The following is a 14,339-nucleotide window of genomic DNA, read 5'->3' as shown; positions in this document are numbered from 1 at the left end:
TGCACGCTTGATAAGAACTTGCTTCGGGTTTTATCACTAGCTTCAGATTCACCACTTACTTGTGCTCTGGTTACAATCCTTCGGGTCTCGTTACTTCTCAGCATATATTGTCTAGATTGTATCTCAGGTAAAATGAGAGAGTTTTCAAGTTCTTCCCAATACAATCTACTTTTGATGAGATTTCCTACTTGTCAGCTTGGATTGTTTGAAGAGCACAAAATAAATCCATTGTAAGCTGATACATCGATCATATTATACAACAATATCATGGGCCGTCTGTTGGTTTTGCGTTTACATGTGTATGTGTTCACAAGTTGATATAAAGTGTCTACAGCTCTTTTAGTTGAATTACAATCCAATATTATTTTGGGTTTCTTGTCAACTCAGTTGCTGATTTCTTCTGTGTGAAGAGTACACATGAGCACAACGTTTCTAATTTTCTTAGGGATATAATGTACAACGCTTGTATTGTTTGCAAAATAAAACGACTGTGAATGCAATTCTTTGTTTCACAACATTTTCGGAAGTTCAGGTTTGTTTTTCCTTATTGTCCCAAGCATAGTTAATTTCTTTCCAAGGAAACGCTCTCCTAAAGTGAACGAGATGAAAAAAATATATATACCAATTAGTTAGGAAACAGGATCACTTACAACACGCATACCTTGGTTCATTTCAGGCTATGCAATGGGGTTCTTTACATAGATCCCCTATATATACATGTTGCTTGAGTACGTAAGATGTTTCGCTATCATATATAGTCCAGATTTTTGTACCGTATTTTGCCGGTTTACTGGGTATGTATTGCTTGAACAGGCTACGTCCTCTAAATTCTAATAATTGTTCATCAACAGTGACGTTTTCATCAGGACAATATAGCTTAGGAAGAACTTCCATCCACTTTTCCCACACATCACGAAAGTAGATACACAAGTTCTGCGAAAAATATAAGACAGCAGTTGAAAATTCACTTACACACCACAGAAAAACTTCTTCGGGTCATATTGACCCGAACAGTACATTAGTATTATATAGGAAAATTTCGAAAACCGTTAATAATAAAAGGTTGAGATTTTCAGAAAATATAGTTTGGATTGAATAAAACAAAGTCACAAACTTGATCCATACTACAAAAATTATCATAAATTTTATGAGAAATCAAAATCCATTTCGGGTCAAATAGATCCGAACAGAACAGCAGGGTTAAATATGAAACTGTTTCTCGTGTATAAATTAGCCTCAAAATATTACATTACGTATTATACAAATACTTTGCTTTAAAGAAAAAGAAGAAAAAAGAAACACCAAAGAAGCACACGTAAATATACTGTTCCATTATTTCGGTACGAAAAATTCTGAAAAAACAGCAATATTACTATTTGATACAAATAATAATTTGAAGGAGCTCGGAATTTCATTCTCAACGGGAGTACAAGTTGGGATTCTACTAAAAAGTGTAACGTTACTTGTTACAAGTTAACTGGATGTGAAAAAAAAAGATAAGATCTAAAATTGAATTAATTATTAATGTAATGATGTATCTAATTATATATTCGGAAAAGGAGACAAAAACTTTAATGTTTTAAGAAGGTTTTTCTTTTTTAAAAAAAAACAGAGAAAAAAGAAAGAAAAAGAGATATTGATTGTGAGAAGATTTCCTTTAAATTCAGAGTCAAGCGCCTCAAGGTCTTTGCTTATACGCTGGTAGGCCGTTTGCGCATGGTCAGAGCCTTACGACTGCAAGCAGCTTGCCTCGGAAAGCTGACTTGAGGCAGTGATGCCAGTTGGCGGGAAATTTCCCGTAAAACGGGAAATTCTGAGCACTGACGGAAATGCGGAAATTTTTCTTTAAAATAGGCTGAAAACGGGAAATTCTGGCATTCTTAACTTATCTAGGCGTAAGACCTGCAACATTGAGCTCTTTCTTGGTAAAAGTGAACACTACAAACACTTAAAAGGCTTGAAACGTCAAGCTAATGTAAAGCAATTGCAAAATACCCTGCCTATCGCTGCATTTTTAAACTTTTAAATTTTTTTTCTTTATTTATTTTTGTGGCAAGGAACAAGCAGTGTACAAGCAACACCAGAATCGTCTTAAGGCCAATACAATTGAATTAAGTGTTGCTTTACTGAACAGAATATTCCCTCCCAAATCACATAAAAACAACATAGTGTTAGTTAAAAAAAAAGTGTACATGGTATTTTTAAAAAAATTTTGCCCTGCTATACATATTTAAATTATATCTACGTAGATTGACGGGAAATTTTGCATCTAAACGGGAAATTTCATGGCTTCGGACGGGAATTTCGCTGTTACAAAACTGGCATCACTGACTTGAGGAGGAATGACAGTTCGGGGAACATCGAGATTGTGCGACTGTCTCAATGGCATACAATTGAAAAGGGACGTTTAGGCTACGCTTCGAGTTTCTTTCAAGTTGAAGTTGTTGGCTGTAGATTTTTATGTGTGTTAACTGCAGTGAAATAATATCTATTTTTGGTGAGAATTATCCAAAATCTAATATTGAATTTGGTGCCACATTACGTGTGGTTGCTAAATTTTCAAGACTGTGTGGCTTTAGTGTTAATTGAAATCTTGGTGAAAGGAAATATAGGGATACTTGGCTTAGTTCTCTCTATTACTATTAGCAAGTTAAAAGAAAGGTAGTTTGGCATTGATTAGAATCACGAATGTGCAGTATTTGAAGAATTATGCCTTATTTTCGAATGTGGGAAATTGTGGGTCCATGTCCCATTTTCTCATTGCGTTACTGATTAAAACTGGGATCTTTTACACTGAAGCTATATGAAAATCCTCACTATATATTGGATTATTCTTGTTTTGTTAATGAATCTGAGGCCGTTGAGACCAGAAGAAGTCGCAAATTTAAAGGTAACAAATGGTTATTTAAAGGTGAGTTGATTTTCGATTTTGCTAGCAGTTTGTCTCGTCTGTGTCTGTTCAGTGTTAATATGGGTCGTTTGTAGGCTTTCATATTGGTTAGAATTATCAAGAATTCTATTACGAGATTTAACACGATTCAACTCGGTTAATCCAGGGGAGAAAAGGTGGCGGGCTTATACTCAAAGCCATAGGAATGTGAATATTTTCTGTGTTCTTTTCAGGTTTAATGTTCCTGAGATAGATTAGTCGGTTTATTATTATTATTCCTAATAATTGTAATTTCGGAAGCGAATATATTGAAAATAAGACAAGAATTTATCTTTCTAAAAAGTAACGACTGTTCGAGATGTTTGAGATTAATGTTTTCACCGGTTAGAGACTGATAGCTTGCCAAATTTGAATTTCAGATTAAATACAAGTTAAATCCCGCTTGAGATAGTATTGTTAACATAACTATTAATTTGCGAGCTATAAGTTTCGTGTTATAGTTAATAATATTTGTTTTTTGAAAATTATTGTCGGATTTAATATAGTGGAAAGACATCTTCATTCAGAGTGTGAAGAAAATCTTCATTTAGTATTGAATGAATTAAAAATGACAGTTACGCTTTCTTGCTTCTCGAGTAAAGCCTCTTCTGCAGCCATTGTTGGATTGGTGTTTTCCCCACCTTGTCCAAAATGCTGCGGATGGAGGCGTTACAAATTGTTCCTCCCCAAGTCCGTTTGGTTAATTTTATGTTTCTGTTGTATTTTGAAAAAAAAAAGGTTGTAACGTTATTGTTACTTTTTAAATTTCACAAATTGTTTGTATTAAAGATTTTCATTAGAGATCTGCTATTGAAATTAATTGTTTATTGTTGAATTAATAGTATGTTTCGATAAATTGGATATAAGGTGAAGCAAGGATTTATTTAAAGTTTAGGGATATTTCCATTTGGTCTCAAAACTGTGTTGCAGTCATGTCCGTAGTTAGTATTGTATCTTTATGTATTATATTTATATTATTTATGTTATCCTTATATATTTATTGTTTGATATTATTAAGTATGTGTAATCCGATAGAGTACGTGAGCATTGATATTCCTGATCAATATACAGAATTGATAACATTAGATAGAACCGGAAATCTGGAAACAGATACTATATCTGATTTTGGACAATTGAACATGTCACTGACTCCGCTAACTCAAGAAAGTTTTCAAGTTAGGCAATCAGCTATGAGAAATAATAGTTTGGAGTGTGGGGGTAGTTTGCAGTCACCAGCGGATGAATACAGTTTTAGTAGATTTGTTAATATTGGGAGTTTGAATGAGTCTTTTAGAGATTAATGAGCCTTTAGGTAATTCTAGGTCTATTGAATATAGGAACTCGCTAAATATTGGGAGTGTCAGGCCGAGTTAAAACTGAGGTTCCATCAAGGTATTTTAATCTTAGAGATTATTACAGAAGGGTTTCTCAAATCAGAAATTCAACTCCGAAGACTGCATTACATCCGCGATATTTTTCTCCTCCTAGTGAAACTCAAACGCGTAGCAATGTAGGATCAGGGTTGCCACCTTTACCTAGTAATAACGAATCTTCAAATGTTGAGCATAATCTTCTTATGAAGTATACATTTAAAAGAAAAAAAAAATGATTTTCTAGAAGCAAAATTCAAGGAAGTTAAAACAACTGATGTCATTAATACTTTGTTTTTGAAATATTAGCAAAAATTGACGAAATTTTGATGGATACTAGTTACTCTTTGAGTATGATTGTCTGTTCTTATCGGGAAGTGTGAAGGTTCATTATTTAAAGAAATTTAGTTTGCAATAAATCATCTAGTACCTTGGAGTGAATTAAAATCTAGACTTGCAAAGAAATTTATTACCCCAGTTGCTTTCCATTCATTGTTTTCTGATAAAATTTATAGACGTCAACGCCTATCTGAACCAGTGAATCAGTATGTGAGATCCATAGTAATTGCTATAAATGTATTGAATTTTATAGATAGGGAGTCAGACATGGTCCATATTATAGTGGGTGGAATGAATCCAAATCATAGATATAAAATGTTAAATTATTATATCCCAGCTACTAGGTCGGAGTTAATGGATATCGCTGATAGCAGGGTTTGAAAAAACCCGGGTATTTTTGAAAAAACCCAAGCCACCTGGGCCCATGTGCGTTTTTTCGGGTATTTTCGGGTTTTATTGGGTTTTTCGGGTTTAATTGGGTTTTTTCGAAATATTTCAATCTCTTTGGGGTAAAAATGTTAAAATATGATTTATATTTCATGAGTGTCATTGTCAAACTTGCAACAACTTTCTATTCACTGCTCTTTTGAAAAAATTGCCGCCATTTTGAAATTTTATAGTGGATCGCCGAAAAAATCTATACAGCAAATTTAGAATGTCTTGTGCTTCTACCCTCAAAATATCAACTTAAAAAGTCCGAAAATTGCACCTTGTAGCATGGATACCCGCTATTTTGAAAAATGGACGCCATTTTGAAATTTTATGCCGCCAAAATATATACAGCTAATTTAGTCTCTCGTGCTTCTACTTTGAAAATTTCAACTTGAAAGACCTAAAATTGCGCTTTGTAGCGTGGATATCAGCAGCGGCGCAAATTTGTCTTCAACATTGGGGGGACGGGTAAGACGGTATATGTGATGTACAAAATATTTATGAAGGCGAAAAACAATGCTGAGGAGGATTACCCATGTCGGTCCCGGCGTACTCCACAGGGGACATAATATATGACGACATTATTATTGCTTTGTAACTTTAAAATCTGACCGGCAACATAGAAAACTGTTCACAAGGGATGATCCAAATATGATCATTCCCTGTAAACAGTTTTCAATGTTGCCAGTCTGATTTTAAAGTTGTAAAGCAATAATAATATCGTCATATTTTATGTCCCCTGTGTGGGACTCCGGGACAACATGGGTAGGGGAGCAGAGTTGTCTTCAACATTGGGAGGCGCTCAGATTTGAGGATTATTCTGGGAGGTATCAATTTCATCTCACTTTTCTTTGTGATAGTTGGACACAAATCATCACATTTCTTCCTAAAAGACATTTCCAATCGGATTATTGGGGGGGACAGTTCCCAGATTGTAGGGGATATGTCCCCATCATCCCCCCGGGATTTCGCCAGTGGATATCAGCACTGGCGTCTCTGGCATGTAAAAATTGGGGGGGCATCGAAGAAAGTGATTAAAATGGTGCTACCTAGCCCAACCTATTTATTATCTTCGATTCCATTTGTTACCTTTTTGCTTACCTTCACGGATCCCCTAAGGTATATCAAGAACTCTGATATAATCGTTCCACAGCCTGAATAATATATTCAAAATAAATATAATTATTATTATTTATTTGTTTGTTTGTTATTCTGTCGTTAGCAAATAAATTAAATTAGAATGAAATATTGAATATTTTGTACTTCAAAATATTGGGGGGACGAGACCCCCCGTCCCCTCCGCCAGAAACGCCTATGGATATCAGCTATTTTTTTAAAGCGCGCCATTTTGTAATTTTACGTTGGTATGCTGCCAAAATCTAAACAAAAAATTTACAGTGTATCTGGTTTGTATCCTGAAAATTTAAAAGACCGAAAGTTGAACACTGTGTGGTAAAGGCAGACAAACTAACAAATATAGATCGAGTCATCCTAGGAGCCTCAGTGACGTTCGCCAAATATGAATACCAAATAGCTATATTAATTTAAAACAAAGACATAATTCATCAAAATGTCTTAAATATTTTTCAACGTAAAATAAATGGTCTTACTGTTGAAGTACACTTTCGATGCTTTGTGCATTCAATTACGGGAATTACCCGAGCACTTGTTGCAAGACCGTTCTTTTCCGAAAATTAATTTAAAACAATTAACAAAGATAGGCCTATAATTCATATTTTATAAAGTAAATGTTTCAAAATGTCTAAAATGAAATGAAATATCCTCCAGCGTAAAATAAATAAATTTATTGTTGAAGTATTCACTTTCGTTGCTTTGTGGGTTCAATTGCGGGAATTTCCGGAACACTTCTTTCACGACGGGTTTTCCCTGAAAATGCAGCTTGCTTTACTGTACATCGAAACTTCCATTAATACTGAAGTTTGAATGCAGCACTTGAAATAGTAAGCGTTACGTACTCTTCGGAGCTCCAAGCATTAAGCTTCTTAATTTTAACAAGAATTTTTACGTTATTGCTAGTGTTGATTCTACAGAATGCTTATTTGAAGGCTAGCAACGAATGACTGAACTTAACTGTTGTTGGAAAACCAAATTTTACTGAATACTTTTGTTACCATCAAAGGTAAGAAATAATACTAATAGTTTTACTAATGTATTTACATGTTTACTGTTAGTACGGCACCTATGACCTTAAATCCGTCAACGTATGAGGGATAACGTCCCTCGGCGGTGCCGAGTCAGGAAACACACTATTCACGGAAAGTATTTTCTAAAATATAAAATCGCCTACTTTACTTCAAATAGGCTAGAAGCATAATCCGCACACAAATTTGTTCTACAATTATCTCAAGCTAAGGTGAGGTTTTTTATTTATTTATTTATTTATTTATTTACTCAGTGCATTTCGAGCTTTATAAAGGTCTTATGTTGAATATTGTTGTCTATCTTAACATGAAAGCATATAATTCGCCCAAAGAAAGTTTAAAATCTGATAAAAATAACTTTCAATGTGATCACCTTAGTTGTTGTACCAATAGTAGACTAACAAAAAGTCAAAAACCCAGGTGGGTTTTAAGATGGGTTTTTTCAGGTGGGTCCAACCCGAAAAAACCCGGTGGTTTTTTTCGGGCTGGGCCCACTTGGGTAAACCCTGGCTGATAGACATGAATTAAATTTTAGGAATCAATCGGAATATAATAGGGAGATGGGTCTTTCTAGGAAAAAAGCTAATTTAGTAATGTCAAATCATAATCAAGGTTTGAAAAATCCAGAATTGCCAGTGGGTAATCAAAAATTTTCTTTGACAAAGAACTTAATTAACTCTTACCCTACTAATGTAAATTAGGGGCCGCGGTGGCTTAGTGGTAGAGCGTTCATATCTGGTGTTTGGGGTCCCGGGTTTGATCCCATCCCCCGCCAAGCGAACTTTGTGGTGGACAAACACAGTGTGCGTGGGTTTTATCGGGGTTCTCCCGTTTCCTCTCACTTTCTTCATTCCGCCATTTCATTCATTACTTATCATCACCGTCTCCTTTAGCCTAACCGCATAATCGTGGAACGTAAAACTCAAAGATTTCATTTCCTACTAATGTAAGGAATCGATTGAAAGTTGAATCTCGGGTTCACGGAAAAGACAAGGTTCCGAATAAAGGTCTGATCATTTGAATGCAGCTAAGGCATCAGTTAATACCATTCCTAGTGAAATGGATAATACCGTCGGTTCCTTTGTGGTTGGTAAAATTCATAATTATTTAACAGACATTTGTGTGGATGGAGGGTCTGGTTTTAAAATTGTTCGACTGGACTTAGTGCAGCTTTGTGGATCAGAGAAATTTATTAGTGTGACTCAGGAAAAGGTGGCAAATGCTCCGTCCGGATTGAATTTTTCAACGAACCAGGAGATATTAACTTTGAATCTCTCAGGTCATTTTGAGAGAATATCCTTTAAGATCGTGGAACAATTCCCTTGCATGTGTTCATTTGGAACGTCCTTTATAAGATCAACAAATTCAGTTATTGATTATGCGAGAAACTGTTTGATTTTACGTGATGGTAAGAAACAGGTTAGATTAAATTATAAAAAGATTGTTCAACCTTACAGACATCTGAAGGGATTTAAATCTGGTGATAAGCTTGGTCAGAGAGCAGAAATTTCAACCAATTATCATTCAAATAAACAGGAAAGTGGTTCTGTCTCGAACTTTATGGCTTCAGTCTTTATTTGTGAGGATGGATTTAATTTCCGGAAGAACGATGTGTGCAGTGTGAATTGGATTATCTCGACCTTGAATCCAAAATTTTGGAAATACATGCGCCTAGCGCTTTCCACTGAATCGTCTGAGAGCCATGATTGATTCAGAAGTTGAAAGTGATCATCAAATCGAATATTCACTTGAATCCATGTTGAAAGTTGAAACCCGGGATAATATAGGTAAGAGTTTAGGTGCTGCGACTGAAATGTCCGTGGATTAATATCAGATGCGATTTCAGAGCAATAATTCGACTTCAAAGGTGGATTGCGCTTTAGTGGTGGATCATGTTTGGGAAAATTCAATTGGTACAAATGAAATATCCGGAAATAACTTGAAAGGTTCGGGGCAGTGTAGTGTGAACTCTCAGTTACAGGATAATTTAGGGAATAACAAGAAACATCATTTAAGTAAAACATCGGATCAACTTTTGGTTTTGGAATTAACCTCTGGAAATCGGAAGATGGAGTTTTATCCAAATGAGCATTCAATGAACAATGATAGGTTGTCAGTAAATGGAAATGATATTGTTGGAGAACCTGATAAATATACCGGTGGAAAGAAATCAAGGGTAGGCATCACAAGTCGAAGAGGTCAAAAATAAAATCTCAGTGAAAGCCCAGGAAGACTTAGTCGAAAAAAGGGTGCTGTTTAATCAAAGTAATGATGCAGTGAACAAAGTGGATAAAGTGTCTTCGTTGGATTGTAGTAGTGGCTCTGAGGCATCAGATATTGATGTGGATCAAGCTGAAAATTTAAATAAGTTGATCCAGAGAAAAAAAATGTATTTCTGACTAAGTTCATGCAGCAGATAGTTTTTATGATCAGACTAATATGCAGGGGAAAAACTCGAAATTCACACAGTTGAAAAACCACAAAGATAATCGGGAGTCTTGGAGATTCAGTTGCTTTCATTGATTCTATAAAAATGAAATATAAAGATGTCATATCAGATAGAGTAGGGTGTATTAAAAATTTTGTTGGTAAACTATACTTGAAGGAAAATAAACCATCACATTTCCAATTCCAAAAAACAAGGAAAAGGTTTTTTCTATGATCAAATTCAAGAGTTGTTAGATCAGGGTATTTTGGAGGAAGTTGATCATTCAAACTTTGCAAGTAGCTGCTTCCTAGTAAGGAATAAAAATAATACTCATCGTATTGTTGGGAATTACATTAAGGCAAATAATTTTACAGTAAATGATGTCTACCCGTCTCCTAATTTGGAAGAATGTCTTACAGGGTTAGCAGATAAGCGCGTGTATACGAAAATTGATTTACGCCGTGCGTATTTTCAAATCCAGTTAAAGATTTCCGAGACATTACAACCATTGTAACACCAAAGGGGTGCTATCAGTATACTCGTCTTCCAGTTGGAAATAAAACTGGAAGTAATATTCTGTCTCGTGTGATGGAAAAGGTATTAGGAGATATGATAGAAGATGGTGTTAATTTATTTTTGATTATGTCTTAATAGCTTCCCGTTCAATAGAAGAACGTATGAAAACGGTAGAAAGGGTTTTAGAAAGATTTAAAGCATACAATATTATTGTGTCCCCAGATAAATGTAAGTTCTTTTATCGTCGAATCTGCTATTTAGGATATGTAATAGAAGGAGATCAAACGGAAATAGACCCTAGTAGGGTTTCTGCTATTAAAAATATCCCTCCTCCGAGAAATAGACGTGGTCTAATGAAAATTCTGGGTTTATTTAACTATTATTCAAAATTTGCATCTGAATTCCAAGAGATAATGGGACCGTTGAGTGCTTTGAAGTCACCTAAGGTTAAGTTTGTCTGGACGAAGGAGCATCAAAAGCTGCTTGATAGGTTAAAGAACATCTTGATTGAAAATGTGGTACTAAAAACGCCTGATTTAAACAAGAGGTTCGTTGTTAATGTTGATGGCTCCTGGAAGAGCGTGGCTGGGTGCGCTTCACAGGAAAATGAGAAAGGCAACCTTCAACCTGTTGCTTACTTTAGTAAAAGGCTATCGGAGGCTGATAACCACCGAAGTATCTATGAAATTGAGTTCATTAACCTTGTTAAAACTATATCTCGCTATAAGCATTATTTAGTAAATTAATTTGACGTGCTTACAGATAATAAGGCGTTAACTTTGATATTAAATAATAGTAAAAGACTTCTTAAGTATGGTCCATTGGTTGAAACCTTATGTCAGTTTAATTTTAAGATCAAATATATATTACATCAGCGGATAATACTGTTGCGGACTTTTTGACCAGGATTTATGACCCGTTTGAGTTCGAAATTTTAGAAGGATCCGTAGGACTAGCTGCTTGTAAAAAGAATATGAAACTAGCAAGTATGTGGAAGCTTCCCTTGGTAGAAGATTCAATATACAAGTTGCAGCGGGAGGACATCGAGCTAAGTGAGATAATAGAGAAATTAGAGCGTAGAGAAAGTGATTCAGGATACCTTCTAAATAATAAAATACTTATGAAGGAAACAAACTCGGTTATGAATCCGTTTAAAATTGTGATTCCAAGAAAATTACCGAAAGTTTTAATTGAACACCACCATGATGACAGATTAGTGGGAGGTTATTCTGGTACATATAGAACGTTAAAAAGCTAACGAGGAAGTTTACATGGGAGAAAATGAAAGATGACGTTAAAGAGTATGTGTCAACATGTGATGTTTGTCAGAAAACGAAAGAAATGAATCAAAACAAATGGGGTATCTGGTTTCCGATTTCAGCAAAGGGATTAACGCCCATTGGATGTTCGATATAGTAGGTGCTCTTCCAAACTCTAATCGATAAAAGTTCATTTTAATAGGCGTAGATAATGCAGGTCGCTTAATTGTTTTGGAAAGGTTGAGAAACATCAATTTAACTGTGTTAGCAAATAAAATGGAGATTTTCAGTCGGTTAGGTTTCCCGGAGGACATATAGACAGAGGTATCCATATTTGTATCCCAGACATTTAAAACCTTCCTGTTTGGATTGGGTATTCGGCAGATTAGACTCAGTCCTTATCACCCGCGAGGAAATGCAGCGGAGAGATTTATTAGGATCTTAAAAGCGGCATTACGAGCCTATATATGGAAGAAACATCTGTGGTCTAATCTTATTCCACAATTACAATTTACCTTAATTAGTGAACACGAGGGACTGAAGATGTGTCCAATCGACTTGTTTTACGAACGTCCTTATTCTACACCATTAGATAAACGATGGAACATCGTCAATTTCGACTATGGAGGTAAATCTTCTGCCGAATTGTGGAAGAACGCTATGGAAAATTTGGAGAAGAGCTGGAGCAAGAGGCGGAAGTTATTCCTGAAAAGAAGGAACCCAGTAGATTTAAGTATAGGCGAAAAGGTACTACTGAAGACGCATGTAAAATCTTCATTGAAAGATAAAATTGATAAGTTCTTAGCTGATAAATGGTATGGTCCGTTTGTAGTAAGGAGGTTTCTAAAACCAAATACGATTGTTGTTTCAGATGAAAATGACTTACCAAAATCTTACCATCGATCCCATGTTTCTGAAGTAAAGGTTTATAGAACTAGAAGAGCCCCAGATAGAGTTAATGATGAAAATCAAAGTACTTAGAAAATTCCTTGCGAAATCCTTAAAAAATTATTTCCTTGTTAATTAGAGTTGCAGTTTCTCCAAATAAGTTAGATTTTTTGAAAAAATGCATATTACTCGATATGATATAGTTAGTGTTGGTAAATTTTAATCTATTTAATATTAGTGTAAATAAAAACTTTCCTGTGGCCATAGTGAAATTATATATATATATATATATATATATATATATATATATATATATATATATATATATAAATTCTTGTTGAAAGAATCAAGTTTGAATAAAATATAAACTATTTTGCTATTTTTAGTATATATATATATATATATATATAGTTAATTTGTTATTGAATTTGAAGGTTATTTTAAATTTGAATTGTTGTCTATGTGTATTGTAAATATGTGTACCTTATGATATTTTTATGTTTCCTAGTTGTCCAAAAAGAAGATGGTGTCGAAAAATTCTTGGGATAAGAAGTTTCCTCTCTACGGCGGCGAGTTTGTAACGTTACCCGTTACAAGTTAACTGGATATGAAAACAAAAAAAGATAAGATCCAAAATTGAATTAATTATTAATGTAATGATGTATCTAATTATATATTCGGAAAAGGAGAAAAAACTCTAATGTTTTAAAAAGGTTTTTCTTTTTTAAAAAATGGAGAAAAAAGAAAGAAAAAGAGATATTGATTGTGAGAAGATTTCCTTTAAATTCAGAGTCAAGCGCCTCAAGGTCTTTGCTTATGCGCTGGTAGGCCGTTTGCGCATGGTCAGAGCCTTACGACTGCAAGTAGCTTACCTCGGAAAGCTGACTTGAGGAGGAATGACGGTTCGGGGAACATCGAGATTGTGCGACTGTCTCAATGGCATAAAATTGAAAAGGGACGTTTAGGCTACGCTTCGAGTTTCTTTCAAGTTGAAGTTGTTGGCGGTAGATTTTTATGTGTGTTAACTGCAGTGAAATAAGAATATCAATTTTTGGAGAGAATTATCCAAAATCTAATATTGAATTTGGTGCCACATTACGTGTGGTTGCTAAATTTTCAAGACTGTGTGGCTTTAGTGTTAATTGAAATCTTGGTGAAAGGAAAAGGGACGTTTAGGCTACGCTTCGAGTTTCTTTCAAGTTGAAGTTGTTGGCGGTAGATTTTTATGTGTGTTAACTGCAGTGAAATAAGAATATCTATTTTTGGTGAGAATTATCCAAAATCTAATATTGAATTTGGTGCCACATTACGTGTGGTTGCTAAATTTTCAAGACTGTGTGGCTTTAGTGTTAATTGAAATCTTGGTGAAAGGAAATATAGGGATACTTGGCTTAGTTCTCTTTATTACTATTAGCAAGTTAAAAGAAAGAAAGGTAGTTTGGCATTGATTAGAATCACGAATGTGCAGTATTTGAAGAATTATGCCTTATTTTCGAATGTGGGAAATTGTGGGTCCACGTCCCATTTTCTCATTGCGTTACTGATTAAAACTGGGATCTTTTACACTGAAGCTATACGAAAATCCTCACTATATATTGGATTATTCTTGTTTTGTTAATGAATCTGAGGCCGTTGAGACCAGAAGAAGTCGCAAATTTAAAGGTAACAAATGGTTATTTAAAGGTGAGTTGATTTTCGATTTTGCTAGTAGTTTGTCTCGTCTGTGTCTGTTCAGTGTTAATATGGGTCGTTTGTAGGCTTTCATATTGGTTAGAATTATTAAGAATTCTATTACGAGATTTAACACGATTCAACTCGGTAAATCCAGGGGAGAAAAGGTGGCGGGCTTATACTCAAAGCCATAGGAATGTGAATATTTTCTGTGTTCTTTTCAGGTTTAATGTTCCTGAGATAGATTAGTCGGTTTATTATTATTATTCCTAATAATTGTAATTTCGGAAGCGAATATATTGAAAATAAGACAAGAATTTCTCTTTCTAAAAAGTAACGACTGTT

At 34.7% G+C, this 14,339-nt stretch overlaps 1 protein-coding gene across 2 annotated transcripts in view; it reads right to left on the bottom strand.

The window, feature by feature from the left end:
* LOC145688437 (ADP-ribosylation factor-like protein 16) overlaps positions 1-14,339 on the bottom strand; it is a 124,752-nt gene that overhangs the window by 58,146 nt on the left and 52,267 nt on the right. The gene's annotated exons all lie outside the window — the stretch shown is intronic.

Source organism: Thermobia domestica, chromosome 6, assembly GCF_964235325.1.
Source record: "Thermobia domestica chromosome 6, izTheDome1.hap1.1, whole genome shotgun sequence".
In the NCBI taxonomy this organism is placed as follows: domain Eukaryota; kingdom Metazoa; phylum Arthropoda; class Insecta; order Zygentoma; family Lepismatidae; genus Thermobia; species Thermobia domestica.
Note: the sequence above shows the minus strand (reverse complement) of the source record. Positions and strands in the feature narration are given on the sequence as shown.